This window comes from Rattus norvegicus, chromosome 1 (assembly GCF_021556685.1).
Source record: "Rattus norvegicus strain SHRSP/BbbUtx chromosome 1, alternate assembly SHRSP_T2T, whole genome shotgun sequence".
NCBI classification, from domain to species: domain Eukaryota; kingdom Metazoa; phylum Chordata; class Mammalia; order Rodentia; family Muridae; genus Rattus; species Rattus norvegicus.
Genome location: NC_141534.1, coordinates 188,327,217 through 188,342,500, shown reverse-complemented (window position 1 = coordinate 188,342,500; position 15,284 = coordinate 188,327,217). Strand labels below are relative to the sequence as shown.

Below are 15,284 nucleotides of genomic sequence, written 5' to 3'. Positions count from 1 at the left end.
CACCATCACGATAGCATACGTTCCCTTCCCGCTGTTCCCTACCTATCCATTTCTGGAATTCTGGTTCTTCCTGCCTCACAGGGTCCTCAGAGCTGGGCTCACAGGCTGGGCTCACCATCACACCCTCCTTCTGTGATCTATGATCTTTCACCGTGGATTTCCTGCTGTGATAACAAGGCTTGGCCCCTCCCTACCCCCCCCCCCTTTCTCTCTGCTTCCTCCACTCCCACAGGAGGCTCTGGATGATTCTTTAGGTGCCAGGCAGGAGCTTTCTGGCCAGCAGAGTTGGCAGAACACTCCTCAGAGGGTAGCATGAGGTCCTGCCACGTATTGACAGTGGGGAAAAATGGGCTTTTGATGCTGCAGAGGGATGAGAAAGAAGCAAAGACCTGGACTCCGATGTCCTCAACCTGACAGGATTTTCACAGAAGTAAGAGTAGCCATTCGTTCAAAGGTCTGGCTGCATGCCAGGTGCTGAACTAAGCAGTTCGGCACATGTGTGACAATGACAGGAGCCTCTGAGCCACAGGGGCTTTTCCTAGTCATCTTCCTCTGTCACTCCTTCCTACCCTGCTCTGCTTCCCTCTCTGAGGTGAATAATTTGACAGACTGACTACGGGTTAAGTGACTGCTCAGCTGGCTATGGCAAAGTTAGGACTTGAACTGAGATCTGTGTGTTTCCAAGTTCGAACAGATTACAGTTTACAGTCCTTTTTAATTTTTTCACGATTTGGTTTTCCCTCTTGAGGTCTCAACCGTGCCACTGGGCCACCAAATCCCCAGTGTCCATACGGGACACCTCAGTGTCCCATATGCTAGCTGGAGATGGCCAGCCTTTCTGTAGTTCGTTCCTGTGACTTGCACAGTTAGTTTGTGCCAGGCCTGGCACTCTGGGCTGCAGCTAGAGAAGTGAGACACCATTCCTCTTTGCGAATATTCACATGGCCTGGCCACAGAGAAGACTGTGTAAACACAGAGTGCATCCTGAAAAAGCGAGGCACACTGTATCCCTGGTGCGACCAGCCAGGAGTACACTATGTCCTGGGGACAGAAAAGCCTATAAGATGATTAAACATTAAAATCCAAAGCCCCCTTGTGCATGTGGCTCATTGAAGCTAGAACGACAATCTTTTCTGCTTTATGCTCTAAAATGTCAGCTGCAGATTTTAAAACAAAGAACGCTTGCATAATGGTGTGTTTGTATGGACAGAGTCCAGGTTGTAGCACGTGCATTTTCAGTAGAAATGAATGTTGACTTAGCTCCTGTCCTTCCAAACAGGTTGCTACTCCTGTTAGCCAGGAAGTTGGTATCTTTGCTCCTGTGGAATATATGGAGACTGTTTCCACAGAGAGGAGGGTCAGGAAAGGCTTGTGTGTGTGTGTGTGTGTGTGTGTGTGTGTGTGTGTATAGAAGCCAGAGGTCACTGAGTAACCTACTCTATCATACACCACCTCATTCCTTTGAGATGTGGTCTCTCACTGAAGCTGAAGCAAGGCTGGTAGCCAGCAAGCCCCAGGAATCCCTTTGTAGCACCCACCATGCCCAGGTTTTTGTGTACGTGCTGGGATCTAAACCAGGGTCCGCATGCTCACTTGGCAGCTCTCTTCCCCTCTGAGAACGGTTTCTCTGCCTCTGTGCTATTGACAATGAGCTGGTCCAATTCTTTTTCTTTCCCCACCTCCCCTTTTTTTTTGAGACCAGGTTTCTTCATGTAGCCCTGGCCGGCCTGGAATCCATCTGTAGACCAGGCTGTCCTTGAAGTCACAGAGATCCACAGACCTTTGCCTTCAGAGTGCTAGGACTAAAGGTATATCCCACCACTGCCCGGCCGAGCTGGTACAATTCTTTCTTATAGGGCAACATGTCCTATGGGATGTCAAACATTTAGCAGCATTAGTGATCTCCACTTACTGCCAGAGGCACTAGAAGCAGAACAATTAAAACTGACTCCAGATGTTGCTGTGAGGCAGGATGGAGCGGCCCCGGCTGGAGCCTGTTTGGTCATGTGAGCTGATGCAAAATGACTCAAGGTCTTTCTTGACTTAAAATTCTAGAGACAGAAGTCCGATGGGCTCCTCTTTCAGAGCCAGCAGCCTGAATCCTCAAACTGCTTTCCTTCTTGTCTTCCCATCCTCCTCCCATCCCTTCCCTTCCCCTCCTCAGTCTTCCTCCCTCCTTCATTTCCAGTGCTGAGGGCAGAATCCAGAGCCTGGCACACGCTAGGCAAGCGCTCTCATGATTAGCTAAACCCTAACTCTAAATACCTCTGTCCAGAGTTCCTGCTTCCTTGGTCACAGCTCTTCTTTTCTCTACCCTTCTACCTCTTATTGATTGATGGATGGATGAATGGATGGATGGATGGATGGAATTTTCAAGACAGGGTTTCTCTGTTTAGCCCTGGCTTTCCTGGAACTTGCTGTGTAGACCAGGCAGGCCTCACACTTAGGGATCTGTTTGTCTTTGCCTGTGGAATGCTGGGACTAAGGGTATGACAGTGCCACCATGCCTGACTTCTACCTCTTCTCTATAAGGACCCTGTAGTGTAGTTAAGGTAATCCAGGACAATGCCCCCATTGCTCCTCTCTAAGAAGTGTGATTTGCTGTATAAGGCCACACACTCCCAGGGGTGGGATATGGCCATCTTTAGCGGGGTTATTACTGTTGTCCTTGGTGTGTAACAGGAATTGTTATGCAGAGCCTAGGAAGAGGTGCCAGGGTGGAGGTGGGGGATGATAGAGGAGAGTAGGGTGGTCAGGATGGAATAGCAGCTGGTATTTTCCAGCACCAATTCTATGCCGGGCATGGTGGGACTGAGGCATGGCGGGACTGAGGCATGGCGGGACTGAGGCATGGCGGGACTGAGGCATGGCGGGACTGAGGAGCTGGTCTCCCTGAGTATCTACTGTTTGCTGTCTGCTGATTCGCAGGCAAGGAAATGACCCACGGAAGGCCTTCTAGGGGAGGGAAGTGCTGAGCTTGATCCTGCAGCAGAAAGACAGGTATGGCCCCTCTGAGTACTCTGAGGCACTCTAAGCAGCCAGATCTGGATGTGAGGGTAGGAAGATCTGGCAAGCTCATGTAAATGGTGACTGACTCTGGGCTTAGAAAACAGGAGTCTGATGGAGGAAGCCGGCGTGGATATCTTGGTTCTTTTACTTTGACATAAAGTGCTGTTTCTCTTCATTGTTGGCAATTTATCTGTGAGCCCTTGGTGCTGATACCATAGATATTAATGAAATCCTCACTTGATGCTTCATTTCCTGATTCCTGATGCTGCCCCTCCCCCACTCAGGAATTCATAGAACAAAGCGGAAAAGTGTTTGAGTCCCATCAACCAGGTACTGCACTGTATTGGTACCATAGGGCTCCATCCCATCCTGCTCCATTAAGTCTCATGTTTAGGACAGGGTCCACTCCTAACCGCAGAACCTGCTTCAGAGCCCTGGCCAGGGGACACAGAGCTCAGCCTAATTTGAGCTTTCCTTTCTTTGCTTTTCCAAGACAGGGTTTCTCCGTGTAGGCCTGGCTGTCCTGGAACTAGCTCTGTAGACCAGGCTGGCCCCAAATCATGGATCTGCCTGCCTCTGTGCCCCAATTAGAGGCATGTGCCACCACTGCTGAATTCTTAAGCTTTCAATTATGGGTTTGTCTGTGGCTTTTGTTTTTCTTTTGAGACAGGGTCTTTCATAGCCAGGTTGGCCAGTGACCTCAAACTTCTGACTGTCTTGCTTCTTTCCTCCCTAGTTCTGGGATAATGGGCATGATTTATGAGGTGCTGAGGTGAAACCCAGGGCCTTGTGCTTGTTTGGAAGCGCGCTATCAGGCCACATCCCCAGTCCTGTTTTTTTCATTCCAAAGAAACCAAGAAATGAGTCCAGTGCTCAAGACGCCAGTGCTGGGTGCTGCCTAGAGCAGCCTCAATTGGCTCAGCCAGAGACCGTGTGCCTCAGCATCTCCCACACCTTAGTGAAGCCCTGTGGTTGCATTTAGGCATACGAAATGTGGCCCAAATAACTTTGCACCACTTCCAGGCCCACTCAGCTGCTCACTTTCCACACCTTGGCCAGATTGGGCTGACGACATTTCCACATCATCACAGAACACCTGCCTGTACCTTCTCTGAGCTCCAGGGAGGACACAGGCTCCAACACCTGACACAGGAGTCCAGCACTGTGCCTTCCTTCAGTCACCTGCCTCGAGCTATTCTCCTTATTCAACCTACTGCCAACTTGTCCCCTGCCGAGTGATCCACTCTTCCATCACACCTGTTGACACAGCCCCTCCTTCAGACCTGCCTCGAGTCCCAAGAGGCAGATGCTATCTGCTTCATTCTCGGGGGTGGGAGGGTGGGGGGGTGGGGGGGGTGGCGGCTGAGGAACAGAGAAGTGTAGTGACTTACCTATAATCACACAGCCAGAAAGCTGGGCCTTTTAAATATAGTCTTTACTTCCTCAACTCACCCGGAGCAGCTAGGAACCTCCCCTGGGAATTACTTGGAAATGCAAATTGGGAGCCTCGCTCCAAGCCTCCTCAAGGAGACTCTAGTGTGGTCTAGCAATCAGATGCAAACAAGCCAGGCAGAGGCCGCTGATGTGCCCAGAAGTTAGAACCACAGCCTACACTCCCTCTGACTCTTCAGCCTGTGAAAAGTTTCTCTCAGCTTTACTACCGTACTGTAGTGACTCAACCCTTTTCTTCCTCGAAGCCTAGTTGCAAGAGTTTAGTGAGATATTCTTTATTTAATTTGTGGTGTGTGTGTGTGTGTGTGTGTGTGTGTGTGTGTACACGAAGGTGACTGAGGAAGTCAGAAGAAGACGCTGGATCCCCAGGAGATGGTGTGGCATGGTTGTGTCCACCAGATACAAGGCCAGGGCAACTGAGTCCCCAGGAGCTCTTTTCCCTTTCACCTCAGGGGAGAGTGCTCTCCACCGAGCCGGCCATGCTCCCCTCCCCCACACAGTCCCTCATCCAACAAGCTTAAGGCTCAAAGCCAGGATCATCCCAGGTGTGCACACTGTGGCACCCTGGGATCCTGAGTAACTGATTCCTGCAGCTGCCTCATAAGATACCTCCTCTCCTTCCACCTAAAGCCTCCCCAAAGCTGTTACTACTTGGTTGCTATGCTGGTCCTGAAGTTCTTCTTCACAATAGAAATTAAGGTAGAGAAGGAGCCCCGAACAACAGCTCGGTTCTCTGGGCACCCTACGTTCCTACACGAGGTTCCCAGGCGTAAATTAACAGCTGCTAGCGCTGTAGGTGACAAGACCTCTTGAGTCTGACCAGTGCAGGGTAAAAGGTTTGAAAATATGTTTGTGAAACAGCGTGGCAAGAGTCATTCAGGAAAGTGACAGCTAACGCGCTCTGACCCTGGTATTTCAAAAGAACCTAGGTATTTGGAACAAAGAGCCGACCCCCACCCCAGCCCCTTTCTAGCTCCCGCCTGCCTTTCCTTTCCCGGGAACTGTTGCCGCCGCAGAGAAGGATGAAGAGCTGTCTAAGGTCGAGGTTTGAACACGGCCTGGGCCCTCTCCTTCCATTGGTTTCATCCTCCTCACCGCGCAAACAGCACCTTCTCCGGGAAGTCTTCCCAAAATTTCACTCTTAACCCCCACACTCAGAGTCCTAGTTTACTTACTCTACATTCCCTACCTAGCCTCCGTGGGTCTGGGGGCCTCTTTGGACCTCGGCGTTCTCCTCCGTAAAATCTGTTCAGTGGTCCCAGCGCCCCCAAGGAGAATCCCCAAGTCAGATCTCACTCCTCCGAAATACACGCGATCAGTCACACACAGGGCGCAGCTGGGCAGGTTCCCCGCAATTCCCTTAACAGACACAAGCTAGATTTGGCCCGAGGCTTACCCGGGAGGTCCCCGCCCCCGCGCCACCAACTGCATATGAATGCTCAGCCCCTTGGCGCACAAGTCTCCAACGCCTGCCAACACCCCAACTCCCTCAACAACAATGCTGCAAGGGCGTATGCTGCACAGATCTCGAGATTCCTCGACTGAGGCTCGCACAGGCCTCTAGTGTGGGGGAACCTCGTGAGGGGAATGCTGCTTGAGCGCTTCAGAGGGACAGGCGGGTTCTCCGAGACACGAAGGAGAGACCCTGGCGGAAGCCCGCGTGCGCTGCCTGGTGCAACCCGAACGGCGCCCGCCCATCGCTTGCCAGCGTCTTTCATTCTTTTCTTTATAGGCGCAAATACTGAGCCCCGCGGAAGCTCTGCAACCAAAGAAGCTCCTTTCGGGGGGCCACTGCAGCTGGAGGCGCGGGCTCCCCATCCAGCCCGGTCACCTACCTCCCAAAGTGGGACAGGCGCGACAGCCGCTGCCCACGGCCGCAAGGATCCCGAGGAGCTGGCAGAGGCTGGCGGCCGGACGCTCCAGGGTGCAGGGCGGGAGGAGAATCCTGGGGTACGAGCGCACGCGACAGAGAGCCAGGCCCGCAGCCGCAGTGGGGTGCCTGGAGACGTCCGAGCGCTGGAGCGGAGCGCCGGCTGGAGCTGGGGCTGTTGTGGCTGGGGTTGGAGCCGGAGGCTGGGACCAGAGCTGGGGCGGGACCGACGTACGGGGCGCACGCCCGGGCTCACGTGGCTGCCCCGGGTGGCCATCACCTCCCTGCAGCCCTGCAGCCGCCGCGTTCTTTTGGCTCCCCCGCCTGTTGAACGCTTCCTGAGCGTTTGGGTCTAAAGCCGGTTACTGTGCCGCGTGAGTCTCTTTTCCGAGCAATAGCCTAAAAGGCTTTTATCAGAAAATCTTTAGAATTTCTCGACTTCTGTTTTGAAGAAACTTAAGACACTTTCCAAGAGAGGGAGGGGGAATGCAGGAGAGGGTGAAACAACAAAAATTGTGTTGAAAACTCAAAGAATCCAAATTCATGGTAAGCATATATGTATTTAATATTTACATAGAATATACAAATTTATAAATATAAGTGTAAAATTATAAATATGTGAACAATATATATAACCTATAATTTTGTTTAAATTTAATGTTTATATAAATATATATTTGGTTTAAATTTAATGTTTAATGTTTGACAATTCCAAATATTTCTGTCATTTTTACTTAATATCTTCATCAGGGCCGGGCAGTGGTGGCACATCCTAGGACTCAGGAGGCAGAAGCAGAAGAAACTTCGTGAGTTTGAGGCCAGCCTGGTCTACAGAGGGAGTTCATCTAGTCTGTGCCATTTATATTTGACAATTTGACACAAACCCAGGTCATCTGGAAAGAGAAAATGCCTCCAAGAGATTGGCCTGTGGGCCATTTTCTTAATTGATGATTGATTTGGAAGGGTCCAGCTCACTGTGGGCGGTGCCACCCCTGGGCAGGTACTTCTGGGTATACTCTAAGCAAGCAGGCAAAGCAAGCCAATAAGCAGGGGTCCCCAGTGTTCTCTGCTTCAGTTCCTGCCTCAGGTGCCTGCCCTGACTTCCCTTCAGGACAGACTGACTGTATGCTATAAGCCGAAATAAACCCTTTCCTCCCCAGGTTGCTTTTGCCATGGTGTTTTATCACAGCACCTGACGGTCTGTAATATTGTGTTACTGGTAACAAAAGGAGTACAATTGCTCCTCCTAACTCTCATCATGACCTTCTCAGCTGTCCTCCACTTAGTGCACAGAACTCAGGCTAGGAAAATGACTTTTCCAAGCTTACACAGTAAGTGGGTAAGTGGCAGAGGCAAGGTTTAGTCCAGATCTTTATAGGTCTGTGCCCTATAAACTCTTTGGTGATTGAGAGCAGTAAACCTGTTCTCCTGGGGAAGTCAGGGCTTCAGACCTGATAGCATGAACATTCCCTGCAAAAAATTGACTCCTCCCACTTCTTTCCTGAGCCAGGGCCTTTCTACACAGCTCTGACTGTTGTGGAAACTCACTGTGTAGACCAGTGTCTCTGCTCTTGAGCTCTAGGACTAAAGGCATGCACTACAACACCAGACAAGTTTCATTTTCTTGATTAAGATCCCATGTTGCTACATGAACTCAGAAAGGCAAATGCTTCTTCCTGGAGCTTCCTAACATGACAGGCCAAAGGACTTGTGCCCCATCTAGCCTGCCCTTCTGGAAGATCAGCCCCACAGCATGGAGAGCTGCACCACCACTCCCGGCTAGATCCAGTTTTCTTTCTACTTTCCAAATAGATAATGACACTGAGTATGTTTCCCTGGACCCCTCAGATACTCATATGTTACTAAAGAACCTAGCAGTCCCACTCCCAGTTATATGCCTAAGGGTAACTTAGAATATGCACCATACGAAAGAAATTGGGGGTGGTGATAAGATGGCTTAGGAGGTAAAGGCATTCGCCAAACCTGACAGATAAGCCGGAGTCCATCTCTGGGACTGATGTGGTAGAAGATAACTAATTCCTGCCGGATAATCCTCTGGCCTCAATATACACACCGTAGTGTGAATGTACCTACATACATGCACATACACAAAATAAATTACCGTAATTAAAAAAAATTATAATAGATGCCCACATTTAAAATACAACAACAAACTCAACTACGTGTGGAGCTGCATGGGGTGGCGTGTGCCTGTAAGTTTAGAACTCAGGAAGCTGAGGCAGAGGGCTGAAGAGATAGCTCAGCCTTTGAGAACACTGGCTGCCCCTCCACAAGGTCAGTTTCCCAGCACCCACATGGTGGTTGACAACCGTTACTTCAGTTCCAATGGTTCTGATGTCCTCTTCTAGCCTCTGCTGACACCAAGCATACATGCAGACAAAATACGCAAATAAGTTTAAAAAAATGCTTAAAACCAAAAGTTTAAAAGTGGCTGGTTCATTATGTATGTAGGAAAAATATATTTAAAAAAAGTTAAAAAAAAAAAGGCTGAAGCAGGATTGCTAATTCAAGACCAGCCTGGGCTTTGAGGCTAGAGCAGTTTTTGTTGTTTGTTTTAAGGATAATTTACCTCATGAGTATTTTGTCTGCATGTACCACACACATACATGTTGCCTGTGGAGGTCAGAAGAGGTTGTCCGGTCTCCTGGAGTTGCAGTTTTCCAGTTATGAACCACCACATGGGTCCTGTGTAGAACTGAACCTGGATCCTCTCCAAGAGCTACAAATGTTCCAAACAGCTGAGCCACTTCTCTATCCCCAGGATGGTTTTTATAAAGACTTGCAGAGTTCATGAAATTACTCCTCTCCTGTCTTAGGGTGTTCTAAGAGAGAGGCTTCTGGCTTTATTTGACTATGTATTTGAATAAGAAAAGATCTGGAAGAATCCAGACCAGTTTTTGTTTTGTTTTGTTTTTGTTGTTCTTGTTTGTTTTGTTGTTTTAGATGTGGTGGACCTCCCTGGTAAAGGAAGACTTTTACTTTTAACTTTACGCAGAGGATTAGGCATTTAAAAATGTATGAGCATGCTTTTGGTACAATTCAAACTTAGCACCCAGCTTCCTTTGTGTGGGAAGGGGAGGTAGATTCGTGAGGTAGGAACATGAATAGTGGTTTGTCTTTGTGCTTTTCTCTCTTTGCTCCTGTTTCTCTAGGGAACACTGATTACTTTTATGACAGTTACAGTTAAATGCCACTTAGAAACAGAAAACCCAAAAAACTAAACAGTCTGGTGGCTCTGGCTTCTGTGGCCTCCCCACCCTTCCCCGGCATTGGCTGGGTCTGCATTTGATCTGCCCTTGTTGTGTTACATAGGCATAAATCACCAGAGAAGCATGGTCAGCAGGCATGGGTGAGGCCAGCCAACACACAGGCTGCTAGAGAGAGGCTGGACAGGAGCAAATGGTAAATCTTCACCTCTCTGGGGTTGGAGTTGGAGGCAAGCAGATCCTGAACACCTTGAGAACAGTTGTGCACCTCTCCAAGGCCTATTTTTGTATGATAGGCCTAGTAAGTATGGAATAAACTCTGATTTGTACAAAATTACATGTGTGTGTGTGTGTGTGTAAGTATACTTAGAGTTATTTTGGGGAGATAGCCTACATAAAGAGAACTCTGTTGTTCTTGTGGCTGCAGAAAAGGGTGTTCTTCCAGGAGGGCAGGCCAGGGCCTGCCCATGTCCAGACAATAATTCTGTTAACTCTTAGGATGGGCAGGTCTGGGCAGAAGTGCTTGCCTCTGTCTTTGAGTTCAAATGGCAAAGGAGTTCAGATCGAGTGGCCTTCACCAAGAATGAAAAGCAGGGCAGGGATATTATAGCTTATCCTGAGGGCAAATTGTGAGCTTAATCTGTAGGAGACCCTGGGTTGGTCCCCAGCACTCAAGCATGCGTACACACATCCTCACTTAAAAGAAGCAAAACCATTTTTCATTCAACCAATATTCTTTCAGCCAATATTGTCCTCAGTCCTAAAGATATGGCATTGGGTAACTAAGAAACTATCATTTGTTTTCTTGGAGTTTACGTTCTACCATGGTCCAGTTTCCTTCTGGTCGAGGCCTGTCAAGTCCCTTCAAGGGTAAGTGTAGAGAAGGCACTCACAGAATCCCATAGAGCTATGGTGAGGATCTTGAGGTATAGGCGGTAAAGGGATTGCCACACTTGACCTTTAAAAACTTCTTCAGGGAGGCTGAAAAAAAAATGACTCAGTGGTTAAGAGCAGAGGCTGTTCTTGTAGAAAACCATAGTTCTGGACAGATGGCTCTGAAGTTAAGAGCACTGACAGCTCTTCCAGAGGTCCTGAGTTCCAGCAACCACGAGGCCCAGCAACCACGTGGTGGCTCACAACCATTTGTAATGAGATCCCGTGCCCTCTTCTGACCTGCAGGGATACATGCAGGCAGAACGCTGTATACGTAATAAATAAATAAATCTTTAAGAAAGAAAACCATGGGGACGGGGATTTAGCTCAGTGGTAGAGCGCTTAAGGCCCTGGGTTCGGTCCCCAGCTCTGAAAAAAAGAAAAGGAAAAAAAAAAAAAGAAGGAAAGAAAACCATAGTTCAATTCCACATCAGATAGCTCACAGCTGCCTATGACTCCAGCTATAGGGGAATCCAATGCCTACTTCTGCACCCTGCAGGTACTGAGAGTACCTACCTTTAATGCCAGCATTTAGGAGGCAGATCTTGGAGTTTAAGGCCAGCCTACTCTACAGAGCAAGTTCCAAGAATACTAGGGCCACACAGGGTAAACAAACACAACAAAAAACTTCTTCCAGGTCTGGGGAGATGGCTCAGTCAGTAAAGTACTTGTCTTACAAAGTTAGGGCCCCAAGTTCTGCTCCCCTGCACTCTTGTAAAAAGCCAGACATCAGGGCAGGTGAGTGTAATCCCAGCCCTGGAGGTGTGGGGAAGGAAACCTGGAGCTCACTGGCTGGACTTGTTTCAGCGGGGAGACTATGCTCCTCAACAGGAGAGTGAGATTGACTCTCTCTCTCTCTCTCTCTCTCTCTCTCTCTCTCTCTCTCTCTCTCTGTCTCTCTCTCTCTCCTCTCTCCTCTCTCCTCTCTCCTCTCTCCTCTCTCCTCTCTCTCCTCTCTCTCCTCTCTCTCCTCTCTCTCCGATAGGACAAGACCAATGTCTGATCCTTATGGGTCAATGAGATTGTGGGTAGAATGAAAAAAAGAAAATTCTCTCAGCAAATGCTGTAGGGTGGCTACGACTGTTGCTGCTCCATTGCAGCAAATTTCCTAGGTCACAAAGCTAGTGAGCCCGCGGCTCCCAAGCCCATGGGGTCCCTACACTGTACTGGTTTAACAAAGTATTACAAATTGAGCAGCTCGAATCATTCTGGAGGACAGACTTCCTAAACTCAAGGAGTCAGACACCTCCTATTTCTCTTTGGAATTTCCAGGGCAAAATCCAGGGCTGGGGAGAGGGCTCAGTGAGTAAGGGGACTTGGTGCTAAGCCTAGGAACCTGAGGTTGATCTCAAAGGGAACCCACAAGGCAGAAGAAAGCAGCATCTCCTCCAAGTTGTCTGATCTCCACATGAATACTGGTGTGCACCCCCACCCCCGTAAATAAATATACAAAGCTTAGAAGAGCCTACTTGCACTCCTTGATTTGCACCTTCATCTCTTAGCTTCCTCAAATCTCCATCTTCCTATCTCCTGAGGTTTCTTACCTCTTCTCGGGGCCATTTTGGAAAATCTAGGCTAGTCTCCCCATCCTAGAGTTTTTGAGACAGCTCCTCTAACAGGTCATGTAGCCTCTAATTAGGGATACAACCAAGGTTGTCCTTAAACTCCTGATCCTCCTGCCTCCATCCAAGACACGTGTGTGTGTGTGTGTGTGTGTGTGTGTGTGTGTGTGTGTGTGTGTGTGTGTGTATAGGGGCGGGGAGAAGTGGGGGGGAGGGGACTCTAGGTTTGTATGACCACACCTGAATCTACTCTCTGCTCTTGAAACTCTGTCATCCATTCATCCATTCATAGCTGACAGCTGCCCCCCCCCCCCAAAAGGTTTCCTTTTGCCACATAAGACAATATGAACTGTTTGGGGATTTGGGTGTGAACACCCCTCTTGGGTTGGTGGTGTGAGAGGCATTCGTTAGCATATTCACTCATCTTTATTATTATAGTTTTGTTTGCTATCTTCCCTAAACGTTGCAAGAAAATGGATGGCCCTATTTAAGAATAAAATCTGCAAAATGGAAACTGGGAGGATTTAAAACTGATTTTGAAAAGTATCAAACTTGGAGATATCAGAAAAGAGGAAAAACTTAACCTACATTTTGTTTTAAGAATTTCAAGTCGATCTTCCAAATTCTGAATGGCAGAAATGCAAGGTCTGCTAGGCGGTACTGAATGGCAGAAACGCAAGGTCTGCTAGACGGTACTCTAATTGTATTGTCCTGAAAACAACTTAAATAGTGCATCGGAGCAGGGTTTCAGAGGAGGGAGAAAGCTAGCCTGGCGAGGTACCTGACACACACTGGCAGGTCTTTTTCTCACTCTGTAAAATGTGATAAATAAAGCGAAAGGGCCCACACAAACAAAAGATCCGTGACAACACTCCAGGACACCATGGAAACCACGCAGCCATGGGCCAAGAGGTTACAAATAGAAGTGGAAGTGCGAGAGCCCAGGGTGAGTTCAGCGCAAACCCGGCTCCCGGGTGACTCCCCCGCCCAGCCGAGCCCGACTGGAGGACGCGGCGGCGCAGCACTGCCCTCAGGTGGCTGAAGGCAACATCACGGTCACGGAAAGTGCAAGACTAAAATTCTCCCACTTTACAATACAGAGTTCATGGTTGACGCTCAGACACTGTCTTGAGAGGAAAAGAGTGTCCTGAAAGACACTTTCCTTTTTAGTGGTGCGTTCCTGATTGATGGCCTTGGCGGAAACCAGGGCGCTGGGAAACCAGAGGCGGACGTCACTACAGACCGAAAGGCTGGGTTCGTATTGAGCATGCGGAAAGATCCAGGGGCGGAGCTTGCAAAATACAGCGCACTGCGTCATCACACTAATATACTCTGAATGGTTAACCATAGAAATGGGAGGTAGCGTGGCCGAGTGGTCTAAGGCGCTGGATTTAGGCTCCAGTCATTTCGATGGCGTGGGTTCGAATCCCACCGCTGCCACATCCCTAGGTTTCCTTTTTATTTTCTCCATTTTTTAAATGTCTTTGGCTGTCCTCTCTTCAGTCCTTCTGAAGCTCATTTAAAACAAAAACAAAAGGAAATAAAAAAAAGAAACGAACGAAACTGGTTTCTTTCTCTAGCCTGGTACACAAACCTGTGTCACGACCACTAGTTTTCTTCCCTAAAAAACAAAACAAAACCCTATCCCCTTTCAGGTCAATGGATCCCGGACACCATGCAAATTCCCAACAGGCGGTGTGGGTCTGAGTTCACACTTCCAGGGTCTCTGCCAAGGGCAAAGATTATGAGTTAGAGAGGGTCCCTTCCTGGTTCTGGCTGACACCTATCAATCTGTTGGCAAAAAGGACGTCGGAGGGCTGGGGTTGCTGGGTGGAGTCTCACGTAGGAGCCAATTTTGAGGTCTCAGCTTCATTCTTTCACATGGTCTGTAGGCTTGGTTTAGTGTCCCCTCAATGCTTATTTAACCACAGCTATTTGGGAAAGCTTTACTTTGTACCAGAGAAACTCAGTTTACAGAGAGGTTTCAGGAGTGAGCAAGACAGATATACTGAGTTTGTTGAATTTAGAGACATTACTATTTCATCAGTTACACTTGACTCCCGGGCAGCCAGATCTACACAGGAAAATCTTGCCTTGGTTTAAAAAAAAGAAAAAAGAAAATCCATGTTGAAATAGGCTGGAAAGAAGGGCGAACAGCTCAGTACACATTTTTATTCTGAAGAGGGGAATGATAGTGGAAGACTTTATATAGGTCTCTCTCCCTCCCCTTCTCCCTCCCCCCTCCCTCCCTATCCCCCCCACACCTCCCCCTCTTCCTCTCCCTCCCCTCTCCCTATCCCTCCCTGTCCCCTCTCTCAGAAGTGCTGAAGTTAGAACCCAGGGCTTTACACATCCTAGGATAGCACTCCTCTTACCCTTCTTACCCTTAGAGAAGGTACACCCCACTTCCGACCTGTGTATGTGCGGAAGTCAGAGAACAATTTGTAGGAGTCTGTTCTCTCCTACAATGTGGGATTGTAGAACCCAGGAATCGAATACAGGACATCCATCAGGCTTGGTGGCAAGCACCTTTACCCACTGAGCCATGTCCTTAGCTTGGGAAAACATATAAAGGTGAGCTTAAGGTTCTCTTAGCTGGCTAGCATTGGTCCATAATTGGGGACAGCTTTTTTTTTTTTTCCTGGAGCTGGGGACCGAACCCAGGGGACAGCTTTTAATAGAAGGCTTATAAACCAGTCTCACTGGCTGTCCCATTCTGATCAACTGTGTCACTTAGTCTATAGTGGTCTTTCTTCTGCATCAATGCTTCCTCCTTTAGTGCCTTTAAATAAGCCAGCCCTTCCTGTCATAGCCTCATAGGGGCTGGTTAATTGGGGTAGCATTGAAATCCTTCAGGGATTTGTGTGTTGGGTGGGGGTGCCATAGCCATTCCCACACGATAAAGAGAGGATGGAAGAATTCTTGAGATAAACATCTATGTTGCTCTATGTCCAGGTCTTTGTCTTGTTGCTTTGAGGGGGAAGAGAAGGAGAAACCCAGAAAACAAGTAAATTGATTCTTGGCTAGACAATACTGTGAACATGTGAGTCTGCTTCTCCTGCCCTAAACACATTTCTCAGGAAGGGAAGGCAGAAAGAGGGAGTGTAGAGAAAGGGAGGGGCATTTAGATGATACAAATTTATCAGAGAAGGAAGTCCAGCTGCCAGTTGGCATGGTTAGTGTGGATGGTCAATTAGACAGGTTCTAGAAGCACTGGGTGGCACACCTGTC

At 48.6% G+C, this 15,284-nt stretch overlaps 1 protein-coding gene, 1 long non-coding RNA gene and 1 other non-coding gene across 6 annotated transcripts in view; 2 read left to right on the top strand and 1 right to left on the bottom strand.

The window, feature by feature from the left end:
- Positions 1–6,513, bottom strand: part of Eef2k (eukaryotic elongation factor-2 kinase) — a 63,653-nt gene extending 57,140 nt beyond the window's left edge. For 2 of the 4 annotated variants that reach the window (NM_012947.3, XM_087634592.1), the window contains 1 exon segment: positions 6,297–6,513. The gene's annotated coding sequence lies outside the window, so the exon portion shown is untranslated. 4 annotated transcript variants of the gene reach the window in all.
- LOC102556194 (uncharacterized) lies at positions 6,084–7,490 on the top strand. The gene is given in 2 exon segments (NR_197321.1): positions 6,084–6,877; positions 7,082–7,490. It is a non-coding gene; the product is annotated as an uncharacterized LOC102556194 (long non-coding RNA).
- Positions 7,491–13,411: 5,921 nt separating this feature from the next.
- On the top strand, positions 13,412–13,493 carry Trnal-uag1 (transfer RNA leucine (anticodon UAG) 1). Its single transcript has one exon. It is a non-coding gene; the product is annotated as a tRNA-Leu (tRNA).
- The last annotated feature ends 1,791 nt before the right edge of the window (positions 13,494–15,284 follow it).